Consider the following 18,237-nt stretch of genomic DNA (forward strand, 5'->3'; position numbering starts at 1 on the left):
TTAATGGTAGGAATGTAGAACTTAGAGATGAAAGGGGACATCTTTTTTTTTCCTCTGAGGCAATTGGGTTTAAGTGACTTGCCCAGGGTCACACAGCTAGGAAGTATTAAGTGTCTGAGAGCAGATTTGAACTCATGTCCTCCTGACTTCTGGACTGGTGCTCTATCCAGTGCACCAACTAGCTGTCGCTATCACATCATTATTTTGATACACCCAAACACATAAGTCCTAGACATTCTGAATTCTGGTTAATTTTTCCATCTTCAGACTGACATGGTCACACTTTTTTTTTTTTTTTTTTTTAATAATAGCCTTCTATTTTCAAAATACATACAACATTCAGCTTTGCAAAACCTGGTGTTCCAAATTTTTCTCTATACCCTCTCTGCTAGACAGCAAGTAATCTAATATGAATTAAACATGTGCAATTCTTCTAAATACATTTATCAAGCTGCACAAGAAAAATCAGATCAAAAAGGAAAAAAGTGAGAAAGAAAAAAGCAAGCAAACCATAACAAAAAGAGTGAAAATGTTATGTTGTGCTCCACACCCAGTCCCCACAGCTCTATCTCTGGGTATACATGGCTCTCTCCATCACAAGTCTGTTGGAACTGGCCTGAATCACCTCATTGTTGAAAAAAGCCAAGTTCACCAAAGTTAATCATCACATAATCTTACTCTTGCTGGGTACCATGTTCTCTTGGTTCTACTCGTTTCACTCAGCATCAGTTCATGTAGGTCTCTCCAGGTATCTCTGAAATCATCTTACTGATCATTTCTTATAGAACAATAATATTCCAGAACATTTGTTGACCATAACTAGCCATTCTCCAATTATTGATGGATATCCATTCACTCAGTTTCCAGTTACTTGCCACTATAAAAAGGGCTGCCACAAACATTTTCACATGTAGATCCTTTCCCTTTTCTTATGATGGGATCCAGACCCAGTAGGAATATTGCTGTATCAAAGGGTATGCAGAGTTTGATAGCCCTTTGGGCATAGTTCTATATTGTTCTCCAGAATGGTTGGATCCATTCACAACTCCACTCACAATGTATTAGTGTCCCAGTTTTCCCACATCCCCTCCACCATTTATCATTATCTTTTCCTCTCATCTCAGTAAGTCTGAGAAGTGTGTAGTGGTACATGGTCACACCTTTGAATTTACCATCTCATGAAACCATTCTCTCTAAGATTCCAGGATCTTGACCTTTGAAATTCAAGTTTCTGACCACAGCCTCTTCTTTTCCTGTCTTCCTCCTTTTATCTTCCCAACCCTCCCTCTCCTTCTGGTTTCCTCTTTTCCCTTTTCTCTTCCTCTTTCATGTCTCTCCTCTGCCTTTCCTTTTTCTTCCCCTTTCCCTTTTTTGCTCTCCTCTTCTCTATCCTGTTTCCTTTTCTTCCTTCTCCCTCTCCATCTCTTTCTCTCTGTCTTTGTGTTTCTGTCTGTCCCTGTCTCAACCTGTCTGTCTCTCTCTCTTCCATTCCTGGCCATCTCCTTCTTTAAGTCTCTCCTTTCCCTTTCCTCTCCCTCCCTATATCTTGTGTGTGTGTATACATACACAAATTTGTTGCCCTCAAAGTGGAAAATGAGTGGAATTAGAATTGCATACGAGGAAGAGAAGGGGCTCTTGGGAAACCGTAGCAGAGTTCTTATGGAAAGAATGCAGGATTTGGCTGGTGGAGAAATCTGGGTCTGAAACAATACACTAATGCTAGCTAGTTCTGTGATCCTTGGCAAGTTGCTTTATGTTCCTCATTTATAAAATGGGCATACAATTCACAATATTTTACAAAGTTATTGTAAGGAAAGTGCTTTGTAAACATTAAAGTGTTTGTAAATGAGTTATTATTATTGCTACTTTTACTATGCTATGTTTTACTTTGTGATCTTCCACAAGACCCACTTAGGCGCTTGACTCTCAATTTATATTTCTTGGACTGAAATGAGATCTTTACTCATAGAATATTCTGTTGTTTTGCCATAGAAATGTCATCTTGCCTAAATCCAAGAGTTTATTCTCGGTCTAATCTGGGTCTTTTCAATTATATGGTTCTTTTGTTTTGAAAAGGCTGAGCTGAAAATTAACCTTTGGTTAATTTTAAAATGCTCAAAATAGGGAAGTGATGCCCTCTAGTGGAAGGTCAGGTCCTGCTTTAAATATCATCTGATGGACAAGAAGAATCATACCATCTCTACATATGCAACCAACCAATTAAATGACAAGTGTTTTTTTAAGCTTAGGGGCATTAGGAGCAGCTAAGTGGCACAGTGGATAGAGCATTAGGCCTGGCACTATTAACTCTGTTTGCCTCAGTTTCCTCATCTGTAAAATGACCTGAAGAAGAAAATGGTAAACTACTACAGTATTTTTGCTAAGAAAACCCCAAATGGGGTCAGAAAGGGTGGGATCCCACTGAAAAGACTAAACAGCATTTATTAAGCAGCTTTTTGATATGCCAGGAGCTGTCCTTGGTGCTAAGATCACAATGGGCTTTTCTTCTGTGCTTTATATAGAATCATAGTCTTGAGGTTAGAGATCAAATAATAGAATCCCCTCATTTTTCAGGAAGGAACAACTTGTGACTCAGATTACCCAGGATCACATTCAAATTGTAAGTGACGGGCCCCACATTTGTCAGTGTTGGTGCTCTTTTCATCCCCCCCCTTTAGAAATGTAAAAGAAATTACAGAAGGCAATTATATTCTCATGAGTTGCTTTTTTCTTTTTCATAACTTTTCTTGACTTTACCTAGTAATAAAATCTATGCTCATGAAGAGCTATTTAGCATTTTCTGTTGCCTTTTCATTCAAGTCTTGAATGACTATATTTTGACTTTCTCTATTCTTAAGTTCAGTGTGACTTTGATCAAGAAACTTAATTTCTGTTTGCCTGGGAGACAGCTAGATGGTGCCAGAGTGGATAGAGCACTGGGACTGCAGTTAGGAAGACTTGAGTTCAAATCCAGTCTTAGACACTTACAGGTCACTTAACCTGGTTGCCTCAGTTTCCTCACCTGCAAAATGAGTTGGAGAAGGAATGGGAAAGATATTTAAAAAAAGATTAAAAAATGCCAAGAAAACCCCATGGACAGCATAGTCCACTGGCTCATGAAGGGTCTGATACAATTGAACAACAGATAAAAGCACCAATTTTGACTTGAATTTCCTGAAAGCAGTAAATTGATATTTTACATGATTGTGTTTATAGAACCTATATCAAATTGCTCACCATCTTAGGGAGGAGAGAAGAAAAGGGGAGAGGGAGGAAGAAAATTAGGAATCTAAAATTTCATATAAAAATTAATGTTAAAATTGTCTTTATGTGTAATTGAAAAAAATACTATTTAAAAGAAAAAAAAAACCCAGTATTTTATAAAATCAGTCAAAGGATATTCTTTCTCTCCTTCAGTTGCTAGTTATCTCTGAGATGACTTCCCACCTATTCCATATATATGTCATGTACATATCTAGGAATTCACACATTGACTTCCTCCATTAGAATGTGAGCTCCCAGAGCACAGTCCTCCTTATCTCCTTTTGTATGCTCAGGATTTAGCACAATTTCTGGCATATAATAGGCACTCAAGATATGTGATTTGGTTGATTTGAGGGTCCTTCTAGTTCTAATTCTATTTTTCTGGGAATCTATAAGTCACTTCATTTCTGTAGAGCCTCATTTTCTCCTTCATAAAATAGGAAAGTTGGATTACGTGGCCAGATGATTAAATGATCCCCCCAAATTGAATCTATTCCTATGCTTCAAGCACAATGCCTTTACATATAGTGTAGACTCTAAATGAATATTTAGTGATTTAATTTGAAGTGAATTAGCCAGTGTTTTAAAATGGATACAGAGCTGATCTCAGTGACAGAAAGACCTGGATTCAAGTTTTGCCTTTGGTACATATGAGCTATGTGACCTTTTAACATATTTAACTTCTTAGTATTCTCTGAGATGATAAGTTGTAGAAGATGTGTTGGCCTGCAATGATATAAAGAGCTTTTTCATTCAGAACTCCCTATACCAATAAAATCAGAGGTCTTATTCTAACTATCCATTTATCACATAAAACAATGTTTTTTTCTGGATTAAAAATTGACCAGTTAAAATATGTTTGGAATTGAAGGGTTAACATCCATATTAATAAACATAGAAGGTCCTAAACTCAGAATTTCAATTAAAATATAATTGGGAAAATTTACTTATTTAATATGGATTATTAGAGAAATTACAATGAAGTCCTTCTCCAGTGTCTTTTTGATGAGGGTTGGGGTCCCTTTAAGATTCCTAATTGCCCAACCCAGGCTGACCTTGATTCACAAATCCTGGTCAAAGGCACCCTTTGAATATCCGGGCCCAGCCCCCCCACTCTCAGCTCAGCTTCTCCCAGTCCTCACCTGATCTGGGCTAACTGAAAAGCCCACCAGAACTGGGTACCGCCCATCATCTTCTAGGTACAAAAGAAACAAGCTGGAACGCCCTCTTTGCAGGAGCCCTCCCAGACAACACATGGTATCCTTCCAGCCATGTAAGGGTCCCTGCCCGCCAACGGCCACCTTTGGCCCTGGCATCTTTCTAACTGAGCTTTACTTCCAAATTCCTACAATAAACCTTTTATTTATCAATCTAGGTTTCCGGGCCTGTAAATTCATTTTACAGGGGACACTGCGCCTCATGGGATTATCTATGCGCCAAGAAATGGGGTTCCTCCTTTCCTTTCCCTCATTATTTTCATTGTGTTTTGTCAATTTTGTATTGCCAAAAGACAATTCCAGCGAAGTGAATTTTTGGCAAATTCAACAAGCTAAACATGGTAAGAGTAGTAGCTAGGAAATTTATAATATGCCCATTATCTAAGGCTATAATGTCTACAGTGCTTGGCCTGTATTAGGTGTCTAATAAATGCTTATTGATTAATTGATTAATAATAATCTTAGGAGTAGTCCAGCTAAGATCAAAGATGCTCATTACCAGGTTGCCCTGAGAATGACAGATTTATGTTGGTCATAGCTCTTGAAAACAACCAGCTCAGGGGCAACTAGATGGCACAATGGATAGAGCACTGGCTCTGAAGTCAGGAGGACCAAAGATCAAATCTGACTCAGGCACTTAACACTTCTAGCTGTGTGATCCTGGGCAAATCAGCCCCCAATGCCTCGAAAAACAAGAGAAAAAGAAAACACAAGCTCATCTATCAAATCCATGGCCATTGTGGTTCCTTACTTACTCAGATTCTGTGCAAATTATGTCATTCATTTTATGCTTCCACGTTTTAAAATTTAACATAGCAGTAACAATTAATTGTTGAAGCAAAGTTAAATGGTAAAGATATTGACCTTTTCTAATGGTAAGGTCCTACCTAAGCTAAGTTCCATCATAAAGTAGCTTTAATAGAATCTTAGAGTTAAACCCAGAAAGGACATTAGAAGTCATCTAGTACAAAGAAATCACCTGTTCCTATTTCATTTCATCCTGTCTTGCTGATTCCTGGAATTCAATTCTAACAACAGTTGCTATCTTTCAGCAGATTTGATTGCTTTAAAAACACAATAGCAGATGAGCAGAACCAAGAGAATGTTGTACTATGTCGTTCTAAGAACAACTTGGAATGAGGAAGTCATTCTGAGTATTGTGAATACTAAATTGACTACCTAAAGATCTATGAAAGAAGATTCTGTTCACCTCCAAAGAAGGAATTAATGATTTGAAGTATATGTAATTTGGTTTTATCTATCTATCTATCTATCTATCTATCTATCTATCTATCTATCTATCTATCTATCTATCTCACTGTCTGTCTGTCTATATATCTATCTACACACACATACACACATTTATATCTAATGATAGTTTTCCCCAGAGTGGGTTGGGATGGGAGGGAGAAAAAAAAAGCTCACAGAAGAGAACAAAAGAAAATTTAGAAGGAAGCACAGAAAAGCAGGTTAGTTTTGAAAACAATGTGTAATATTTATTACAGTTTTTTTTTTAAGTAAATAGTTTTAAATAGAAATTCATGGTTTTATATTGAATTATTTTTTTAAGTCGTACTGCAGACAGGGAAATGTTTCTTTTTTATATTCAAGTTCAAAATGAATAAAAATTAAAACAAAATTAAAATGAAAAAATAATAGCAGTTTCTATTGGCTGGACTTCAGGGGAGGAAAATACATTTTAATAAAATAAAAAGAGGAAGGAAAACCTTTTCAGGATATGATTAAATGACTCAGTGAATGGTAAAAGCAGGGTCAGAAAGCCGTGAATAGAAAGAAGAGGTAAAATAGAACTTTCTGCTGGAACAAAGTGTCCATTTATTAGACGTTATAAGGTGTAGATGGAAATCTTTAGCAGAAATAATGAGTGTCCAGGCAATGGCACTTGTGTCCTCCTCTACTTCCACGTGGACAATGGACGATTTGAGAATACTTTCTGGATGCAGCATTCTATGCAATTTCCAGAATGCCAAAATGCCATCAAAGATGCAATGGTAAATGACTTCATGAAAACTCTGTTGTTCGGGTACGTCGGTTTACTATTACAGCCCATTTCATGTTTCATAAATTTTTATGGAAGCCATTTTGTCCTAGACTGCCCTTTCTTTGCAAGTGACTTAGTGGAATTTGGTTTAAGGATAAATGGAAATTCTTCAGTGAGTATGACTGCATAGTTACTTGAGATGAATGTAGAGAACCTTCCCTGAAAGAACTCAAGAAAGAAACTCACTCCTCTCTTGATAGAGAAGTGCAGATTGATGGATGGATGCCTCTGGCCTTAAGCATACACAGAACCCAGAATTTCAGAGTAGAAAGGGATTTCAGTGAATACATAGTCCAGACTGTCTATGATGTACGCAACAAGTCACTATCCCTCCTTTGCTTGGAGACCTCCGGTGAAGAGGAACTCATCCCTTTTAATACCTAGAACAGGGTCTGGAACATGACAGACACCATATGAGTACCTACTGATTGGGTAGTTGGTTCAAATCACCCATAGTGACTCACTCCATAGAGCCCATCTGATCTTTGAATAGATTGAAAGGTTAGGAAATTTTTCCTGTCAGCAAACCTGAATCTGCATTTTGTAAGTTCAGACACTTATAAATGAGTCTTTTTGGCCCCTCCCCTAAGAGTCCTATAGGCTGAAACATGCCAAAGTTAATCAATCAAGTAACCAATCAGTCAACAAGACTTATGGTTCTTCAGTAAGTCCTCATATAACAAGTCCCTTCAGCATCCCTACTTGCCTCCTTTTGGATGCCTCCCAAAGTGCTGTTCCCCAGAACCAAATGCAATATCACAAATGTGGTCTGGGTAGGGCCTGCTGCAGGATGGTCTCCTCCTGATGCTTAGACCCTCGCTGCTTCTTAGGGGTAGTGTGGTGCAATGGAGAAACTCAGGAAGACTTGGGTCAGTCCTGCCTCTCACTCGAACTGCCTGGGTGACGTTGAATGACTCATTTAATAGCTAATATTTATGTAACATTTCAAGGTTCCCAAAGAGCTTGACATTTATAATTGCATTAGATCCTTGCAATAACCTTGTGAAGTAGGTGCTGTTATTATCACCCCCACTGTAGAGATGAGGAAATTGAGGTTAAATGGTTTGCCCAGGGTCAGACAGCTAATAAATGTCTGAAGTGGGATTGCAATGCAGTCTTCCTGACTCCAGATCTCATGCTCACTTCTGCACAGCTTAACTGCTTAAGATTTTAGAACTCAGAGTTGTATGGGAACTGCACTTAAGCACCTTCCCTGACACACAGTAAGTGTTTAATAAATGCTTATTGATCTATTGGTAGAAGTTCCTCATTGGTGCTCCCTTGCATCAGTGAAATCACAGGTTTAAAAAAAAAGATGGCATCAGCTTTGGAGGGTATCATACAACAGTGACTTGTAGTGAAGTTTCAGCCCAGGAAAATCTCCAGGTCTTTTTCCAAACTAACTGTTGTTTAGAAAAACTCCTGACCTTACTAAGATACTTCAAAAGTAATCTTTTATCTACAGTCAGGGCTCATAAATCACTTGAGAGAAATGGTTCATACTCATAGGATTTTTAAGTAAAGAAATATAGGAAAAATTAGAATTTTGAATCACTTGGTGATGGCGGGACAACAAAAATAAAACAGCTGTTTGAACACCTGTCTAAATAAGGAAATCATTAATAATATATGTCTGCTGTTTTCTGCCCTGAGCCAGCCACAACGAGAATATTGTTTTCAGTTTTTTAGGGAAGACATTGATTGGCAAGCTGAGACACATATAGAAAGGGCAGCAGACATCATGAGAGGACCACAATCCTTTCTATATATGAGTCAGCTGAAAAAATTCAGTATTTAACTGGACAGAAAAAGATTTCAGGAAGATGTGATCATTATTTTTCCATATTTGTTGTCACATGGGAAAGAATTAGAATCTTTAAGCTTGATCCCACACTGTAGACCTCAAAGCACTGGGTAGAAGGGACAGAGGGGCAGATTTGAGTTCAGTATCAGAACAAATTTGATAACAAAGAGAACTATCCAAAAGCGAAATGAATTGCCTCAATAGGCACTGATTTCCTTCACACTCAAGGTCTTCAAATGAAGGTTGGTTTAAATGCTGAGGATTCTTGGTTAAGTCTTAACCTGTGGTTCATGAACTTAAAAAAAATACATTGATAACTACATTTCTAAAGCTAGAAATAGAACAAATTAAAAATCCCTGATTAAGCACTAGATTGAAAATCCTGAAAATTAAAGGAGAGATGAATAATATTGAAAGTAAGAAAATATTGAATTAATAAAACTAAGAACTGGTTTGTGGAAAAAAATAGATAAATCTTAATTTGGTAAAAAAAAAAAAAAAAGAAAAACAAGAACCAAATTACCCATATCAAAATGAAAAGGGTGAATTTACCACGAGTGAAGAAGGAAATAATACAATAATTAGGAGCTATTTTGCCTAATTGTATACCAGTAAATCTGATAATCTAAGTGAAAGAGATGAATATTTACAAAAATATAAATTGCCTAGATTGACAGAAGAGAAAATAGAATACTTATAAAAATTAATTGAGCAAATCATCAATGAATTTCCTAAGCAAAATTCCTATAGCCAAGTGGATTTACAAGTGAATTCTATAAAACATATGAAAAACGGTTCATTTAAATGCTATGTAAACTATTTGGGGAAATGGACAAAGAAGGAGTTCTATCAAATTCCTTTTTTTTTTTTTTTTTTTTTTTTTTTTTTTAGTTCTTTGCTTTGATTTATTTTGTTTTGATCAGCTCCTTGTTTCATTTATTTTTTTTTACTTAATAATTTTTTATTATATATATATATTTTATAATATTATCCCTTGTATTCATTTTTCCAAATTATCGCCCCCTCCCTCTATTCCCTCCCCCCGATGACAGGCAATCCCATACATTTTACATGTGTTACAATATAGTCTAGATACAATACATGTGGGTGAATATCATTTTCTTGTTGCACAATAAACATTAGAATCCGAAGGTACATGCAACCTGGGCAGACAGATATTAGTGCTAACAATTTACATTCACTCCCCAGTGTTCCTTCTCTGGGAGTAGCTACCTCTGTCCATCATTGATCAACTGGAAGTGAGTTGGATCTTCTTTATGTTGAAGATTTCCACTTCCATCAGAATACATCCTCATACAGTATTGTTGTTGAAGTGTACAGTGATCTTCTGGTTCTGCTCATTTCACTCAGCATCAGTTCATGCAAGTCTCTCCAGGCCTCTCTGTATTCCTCCTGCTGGTCATTTCTTACAGAGCAATAATATTCCATAACCTTCATATACCATAATTTACCCAACCATTCTCCAACTGATGAACATCCATTCATCTTCCAGTTTCTAGCCACTACGAAAAGAGCTGCCACAAACATTTTGGCACATATATGTCTCTTTCCGCTCTTTAGTATTTCTTTGGGATATAATCCCAGTAGTAGCGCTGCTGGGTCAAAGGGTATGCACAGTTTGATAACTTTTTGGGCATAATTCCAGATTGCTCTCCAGAATGGCTGGATTCTTTCGCAACTCCACCAACAATGTATTAGTGTCCCAGTTTTCCCGCATCCCCTCCAACATTCATCATTATTTGTTCCTGTCATCTTAGCCAATCTGACAGGTGTGTAGTGGTATCTCAGAGTTGTCTTAATTTGCATTTCTCTGATCAATAGTGATTTGGAACACTCTTTCATGTGAGTGGATATAGTTTCAATTTCTTCCTCTGAGAATTGTCTGTTCATATCCTTTGATATCAAATTCCTTTTATAACACAAATGTGCTGATACCTAAACCAGGAAGAGCCAAAACAGAGAAAGAAAATTATAGACCATTTCCTTAGGATATTGATACAAACATTTTAGAAAACTACATTTCCATATAATTAATTTCCTTATAATCTTTTATATTTGTTATTTTCATTTAAAAATCTTATTTTGAGAAAGGATCCATAGACTTTCCTAGTCTGCCAGAGTGGTCCAGGATACAAATAAAGGTAAGAAGTCCTAGACTAGAAAAGGCCCTTCAAACTCTGTAATTCTGTGAGCCTGATCATCTCCGAGTTTTCTCTCATTTAATATCCATTGGTGTCCGACATACTCTTTCTTTCAATCTGATCTAGGAAGCTACCTGACTCAGTGGAATCAGGAAGAGCTGAATTCAAATTCAGCCTCAGATACTTACTAGCTAGATGACCCTGGAAAAATCATTATATCTCTATCTATTTTCTCATCACCCATAAAATAGGGGTAATAGCACATACTTCTAAGTATTGTTGGGAAGCTCAAACCAGATAATATTGGTAAAGCATTTAATACAATACTTGGTATGTAGTAGGTACAATGTAGATACTAATTTTCCTGTTTTCCATCCTGAATTTTCAAACACGAAAGAGTAATCTTCTTTAAATTGCAGTATTTAGAATACCTTCATCATAAAGAAACCTTAATAGATAATGACAGACTTCCAAAGCTCTGTGTGAATATAATTTCCTTTGATTCTCCCGACCACCGTGTGAGGGACATTTTATTATTATCCCCATATTATAGAAGAGAGACTTGAGGCAAACATAGGTTAAGTGACTTTGGTCTTTAGGATCATAAAGCTATTTAAGTGTCTGAGGCTACATTTGAATTGAGATGTTTCTGACTCAAGACCTAAGTCCTAACCACTGTACCACCTGCCTGCCTGAAAATATTTGATCTGGGATCCTCTATTGCAACATTCAGAAACTTTTAAAAACTTTTTTTGTTGTTTATTGACAACAAATCATCAACAAATGCATACATTTCAGTGTAAAAAGAATAAGAAAGGATTGCATATGAAACTAAATGTGTTTTCCATAGTTTTTTAAAAGGTGTATTCTAACATTTTTGTTGTTGTTTAGTTTTCAGCCATTTCTGACTCTTCATGACCCCATTTGTGGTTTTCTTGGCAGAGAAACTAGAGTGATTTGTTATTCTTTCTCCAGCTGGTTTTACAGATAAGCAAACTAAGGGGGAAAAAAAAAAGTTAAGTGACTTTTGTATATGGTCAAAACTTGTAAGTGTCTGAAGCCACATTTGAACTCAGGAAGACGAGGCCTGCCTCCAGGCCTGGCCATCTGTCCATAAAATTATCTGTCTTTTAAAAATTCCTTTTTTATTTTACATCTAGAAACTTTTCATGAAGCTAGAATATGCTGTCCTCTGGGCACAGATCTCTGCTGAAAGGTTAAGACATTGTCAGCAGCCTTTTTGCAGTGAAACGGAAGACAATTAGTCATTTCTCCTGCAGGATGGAGATTGCCCTTTGGAGTACAGCATGTGGCAATATTTGTCATCAAATCAGAGTAGCTGCTATTTATTATTGAAATATTCCCCAGTTTCTTCAATTCCTTGCCATTATAACTCTAGGAAGAAAATGGGTCTGATCTTTCCTGGAACAGGAAACCAAAGTACTTAAAGCTAGATGTATTTTTTACATGGAGACTGAGGGTTTGTGGCTGCAGGACAACAACTCATGAATAAAAATCATTTTCTGGGCCACCACTTATCCTCTTGGAAGTTTCCTGTGGAAACTCAATGAATATAGCCGAGGATTGGTTGAACCCAATCTGTTTTTTGCTAAGCTAAGTCCATTGTTTTGATTGTTCACCCGGTACTGTGGATTGGAGGTGATTGGATGGAGGTCATAACTGATGGGGCAGCTGATGGAGTCAGCCCGCAGTGGACATCCACAGAAAAATGTTACGTGGGCTCAGGATCCTTCATTGGTATCCCCAGGACTCAGTTCTGTAACCAAAGGTCCCGTTATGGATTCAGGGATCCCGGAATGACTGACTCAGTGGTGGGTGACATGCTCTGTGTTTTCTATTCATAAATGTTTATTAATGTCTCATTATGGTCTGCAGATTGTCCAATAAACACTTACCAAGAAGGTGATGCTACAAGAGGCTGAATCCATTGCTTAATTCTGGGCTTCCCAACCATGTTCATTTTGTGATGTGCCATGACTTTGTGACATGTTTCAGATTTCATGCTGGAGGGGAGGAGGCAGGAGAAAGAACCCCTAGCCCTAGGGGTGAAAATGAGCTCTTTGCTGGGGCTAACACCTCCTGCTGTGGGGCACTGATTTCAAGCAAGAGATAGGGTTTCCCCTACTGAAGAGAAACATATTCTAATTCTCACATTCTATGGTTATTTTTAAAAAGAAAATTCTAATTCTGAATTACAAGTATACATAGATTATATAAATAATAAATATAAAGTTAATAGACATAAATATATACAAAGTAGCTGAATCCAAGGCGGTTTAGAATAAGGGAGAACACTAGCAATTGATAGAATGAGAAAAAGGTTTGTGTGGAAGACAAAGCCTGCATTTTAAAGGGGGAGAGAGAGGATTCGGGAGGTGGGGGTAAGAAGGCAGTCTCCATTATAAAAATGGGGGGAGTGTCAGTGCAAAAGCAAAAAGATGGGAAATGGAGTTTTGAGTACCAGGAAGAGAAGAGGCAGATGTGGCTGGACTCCGGAGGAGGAGCAATGTCCATTGCACCTGGAAAGTTGTGTTGGGGCCAAATTGCATAGAATTTAAAAATAAAAAATAGCAATGTTGCACAGGGATTTAATCACTCACCTAGTTACTTATCTGTGTGATCCTGAGCAAATCATTTAAACTCTTTCTACCTCGGTTTCTTCATCGATTAAATGGAAATAATAGCATTTTGCTTCTAGGGTTGTAGTGGGGTAAAATTAAATAATATTTACAAAGCTCTTTACAAACCCTCAAGTGCTATGCAAACATTGCATATTATTAATAAACAGAGGGAATCTGTATCTTGTATCGTTGAATTAACAACAGGAAGCTATTGGAGCTGAAGGGAAATCACATGGTCCGATCTATGTTTAAGGAAAATTATTTTTCTAGCTGTGTGTAGGATGTGATGGAGTGGGGAAGGAATTTAAAATAGGAATTAGAATTCTCTTGCAATATCTAGGTAAGAGGTAATGTGTAATTGAAGAAAAGGAGACAGATGCAGTGGATCTGGTGAATGTAGAAATGATAAGTTTTTTTATTAAAATTTTAGTATTATATATTTATTAAAAGAAAAAATTCACTGAAATTTCTCAAATATGATCCAGCCAGCTTTCAATTTCCTATTTAATTCATCTGTCCAGTTGCGGGGACTCTCTTAAGATATATGTTGTTATTTGTTGCTCAGTTGTATTTAACTCTTCGTGACCCCATTTGGCGTTTTCTTGGTAAAGACACTGGAGGGGTTTGGCATTTCCTTCTCCAGCTCATTTTGCAGATGAGGAAACTGAGGCAAACAGAGTTAAATGAATTGCCCCGGCTACCAAGGAAGGCTATTTTTAGAAAATATTTTCTCTCCTCCCCACTTTTTTCTTACTCAAAACACTCCAGCACTATATGTCATCAGTCGGTGATAATTCTCACAAAGTACAACAATAAAATCTTGCTAAAGAACTCTTTTAAGTATTCTCATATCCATGTTTGGAATATATACTCATATTACTAATCAGTACTGCCTTATGGAGCAGTGCTCAAAATACTGCAAAATAAACTTTTCAAGTGCTTTGGAAGCCTTGTGGATTTTTTTTTTTTTTTTTTTTTAAGAGCTGGAAGGAAGCATAGAGACCATCTAGTTTAGTCCCTTCAGTTTTCAGAAAAAACTGTGAACTAGGGGAGTAAGCTATACCAACAGTCTTAGTAAGTAGTAAGCACTGAGGAGTCAAGATTTAAATCCAGAACAACTGACTTCAATACTCAGCCCACTTCACAGTTCTTTCCACTATACCAACTTACCTCAATTTATATATATTTAATGTACCAATTGTAATCTGCTATTATTTATTTATTAAAACATGGTGGTAAAGGATATGCTAGACAAGCATTACTTTGAGTCCTTGAAAGTTATAAAACTGTGTAATAAAGAGTTGCTGATTAAATTCTGGATTTTTCAGTAATTCCCATCAGTTCCTGAGGCAGTTAGTTGGTGTTTTCCTTCCCTTGCACTTCCATCCATTAGTATGAATTACAAATAATCAGATTTTACTCTAATCAGCTATCTCAATTGTCCTTGGAAATTGAACCTGTAAAAATTAATAGGGTTTCTAAAATATGCAGATGAGTATCCTCTTCAGACCACTTCAATCTTTAGAAATAATAATATATCACAAAAATGAATACTACTTGATAATAACTTAATAATTTGCTTTCTTGTTTATCATGATCAAAACCATTAATATTTACAACTCAAGGTCCTCTAACCCTAGGTAAATGATTGAGCTGATAACTGCATTTATGGGCATTTTTTTTTTTTTTACCACTTTATAAAACTACTCAGCTTTGTGAATACTTTTTTGTTTTGATACAATGGTATCTTTCCAATATTTTCCCAGAGAAGTCCTGATTCAAAACACATTCCTTGATCACAATTTATTGATTTATTAATAGAGGAAAATTGTGTCCTTTAACTTTGAGATCTATTGATCATCACAATTGACCAGTTTTGTTGTCTCTCAAGGTCAACTTTATGTACACTGTTGTAGTCATATATATTGTTCTTTGATTCTGGTCTATTTATTCTGCATCACTCCATACATATATTCCCATGTTTCTCTGAATTCCTCATATTCCTCATTTAGTACTCTGCAGTAATATTCCCACACATATATAACACTTTATTTAAGCCATTCTTGAGTTGTTGGGCACATATTTTGCCCTGTTTTTTTTTTTTAATCATAATAATGTTATGAATAATTTTATTTGTGAGCATTTTATTACTTTCAACAACCTATTTGGGAGATAGTCCCAGTAGTGGAATGCCTGATGCAAAGGCTATTCATAATTTTGTAACTTATTCTGCATAATTTCAAATTATTTTCCAAAATGGTTAAACCAATTCCCAACTTCACCAGTAATGAATTAATGTGCCCATCTCCCCATGGCCCTTACAACAAGGAGATTCCCCAGATTTTACCTTCTTTGCTATTTTGTTGTATCAAAATATTAGTTATTTTGAACCAGTTTTCAGGTAGATTTTTTTTATAATTTATAATTCTTTTGAAAAATATTCACATTTCTTGACCATCTATGTACAGGAGATTGATTATTAACTTTTTAGATTTTTGTAAATTCTGGTATATTTTGGGTGTCAGAATTTTCTCCATTCCTATATTTGATTCTGATTCTAACTATATTAATCAATCAATATTTATTAAGTATTTACTCTATGCCAAGCACTGTATTTACCATCAATTTCATTTGTGCAAAACTTTAGTAATAACTAATAAATATTTTCTATTTTGGCTTTTATTATTTTTTGTCTTTTATTAATCTGTTCACAAAAATTTTCTCTATTCATAATTATAAAAGATATGATTTTCCATTTGTCTCTAATTTTTTGTGATGTTATTCCCCTCCAAATGTATATATCTTGTCTATTTGGATTTTATTGTTGTATTAATACAATGCTGGCCAGACTTACATTATTTCCAATCTCCTATGTGGTATTTATAGCACACTGGATATGTATATAGACTAACTCCACATTCCTAAGTACTGAGATGACTGTCAAGTGGATGATGGATTTAGATTATTCTCCTAGGAGAAAATTGGGCAAATTGAATAGAAGCAGATTTTAGCTTAATGAGGAAAAATAAAAACAACAAAAAAACAAAAAAAAACAAAAACCTTGCCACCAGTCACAGCTTAGCAAAAGTGGGATAACCAAAGAGAATTGGAAGAAGGCTTTGAGATAATTGAACTTCATTTGTTATGTGAAAAAATGGGGTTCAACATAAAATGCCTTTATTTATTAAGTCATTTTTTTGGTTATGTCTAACTCTTCACGACCCCAAAGGTTCTGGAGTAGTTTGCCATTTCCTTTTCCAGGGTTCCCATTTTATAGTTGAGGAAACTGAAGCAAACAGGGGTCAAATGAGTTGCCCAGAGTGACACAGCTAATAAGTGTTTGAGGCTGTATTGGAATTCAGGTCTTCCTGAGTCCAGGCTGGAGGGCACTGTGGCACTTAGATACTCAATACCAAGAACCTACTGTGTGTGCTATGTGCTGGGAGACAGAGAGTTTAGAGAAGACACATTTAGTTCTTCGGTACCAGGAGTTAAGCTGAATAAGGAGAGCACAGATTTCCAGATATAAAATATCATGTGATAATTTTTGTGTGTGTGTGTGAGATCTTATGGGAAAGATGCATAGACTCAAAGATTTAAAGCTGAAAAGAACTTCGGAAATCATGCCATCTAATTCCCTCATTCTACAGATGGAAAAACTGAGGTCAGCCAGTAAATGTTAAGTGCCTTTTAGTTGTATGATTCTTTGCTAAGCAATGGTGATACAAAAAAGAGGCAAAAGCCATCTCTGCCCTTAAGGAATTAATAATCTAAGGAATTAATTAATAATTAATAATCTAAGGAATTAATTAATAATTAATAATCTAAGGAATTAATAATTAAAGAGGAGACAAGCAAACAAATATGATCAAGGTATGTCAAATAAGATGTAATTAACAGAGAATTCTGGAATTCAGAAGGGTTGGGGAAAGCTTCCTGTAGAAAGTGAAGTTTTGATGTGACTTAAAGGAAACCAAATCAGAGAGAAAGATGGAGAGCATTCCAGACATGAAGGGCAGCCAGAGAAAAAGCCCCAGCTGAGAGATGGAGCATCATGTCGTGGAACAACCAGGAGTCCAATGTCATTGGATTGAAGAATACATGATGATCAGTAAGGTTTAAGAATATTGTAAAAAGAAGCCAGATTATGAAGGGCTTTGAATGTCAAATAGAGCATTTTTTTTTTTTTTTTTTGGCATTTGATTCTGGAGGTAATAAGGAACTACTGAAAGGGATGAATTGATTGAATTTGTACTTTGGGAAAATCACTTTTGTGGCTGAGTAGAGGATGGATTAGAGTGGGATGAGACTGGAGGCAGGTAGACCCCACCAGTAGCTATTCCAGTAGACCAAGTGTGATGGGATGAGAGGGCAGTGTCAGAGTAAAGAATGGAGCAAATCTGAGAGATGCAGTAGAGATGAAATGCACAAGAGATGTGGCAGAAGTGAAATTTACAAGAGCTGATGTAATGGTGAAATCCATAAGAGATGATATAGCGGTGAAATTTACAAGAGAGGGGGGCAGCTAGGTGGCGTAGTGGATAGAGCACCAGCCCTGAATTCAGGAGGACCTGAGTTCAAATCTGGTCTCAGACACTTAACACTTCCTAGCTATGTGACCCTGGGCAAGTCACTTAACCCCAGCCTCAAAAAAAAAAAAAAAAAAAAAAAAAAAATTTACAAGAGATACCACAAAGGTGAAATTTACAGGACATGTGTAGTGGTGAAGTCTACAAGAGATACTGCAAAGGTGAAATTCACAAGAGATGATGTAGTGGTGAGATCTACAAGAGATGCTGTAGAGATGAAATCTACAATGAAATTTACAAGAGATACTACAAAAGTGAAATTTATAGGAGATGATATAGTGATGAAATCTATAAGAGATGATATAGAAGTGGAATCTATAATAGATGATATAGAGATGAAACCTACAAGAGATGCTGTAATGGTGAAGTTTATAAGAGATACTACAAAGGTGAAATTTACAGGAGATGATGTAGTGGTGAAATCTACAAGAGATGATATAGAGATGGAATCTACAAGAAATGGTGTAGAGATTAAATCTACAAGAGATGCTGTAGTG

This window comes from Sminthopsis crassicaudata, chromosome 3, assembly GCF_048593235.1.
Source record: "Sminthopsis crassicaudata isolate SCR6 chromosome 3, ASM4859323v1, whole genome shotgun sequence".
In the NCBI taxonomy this organism is placed as follows: Eukaryota; Metazoa; Chordata; class Mammalia; order Dasyuromorphia; family Dasyuridae; genus Sminthopsis; species Sminthopsis crassicaudata.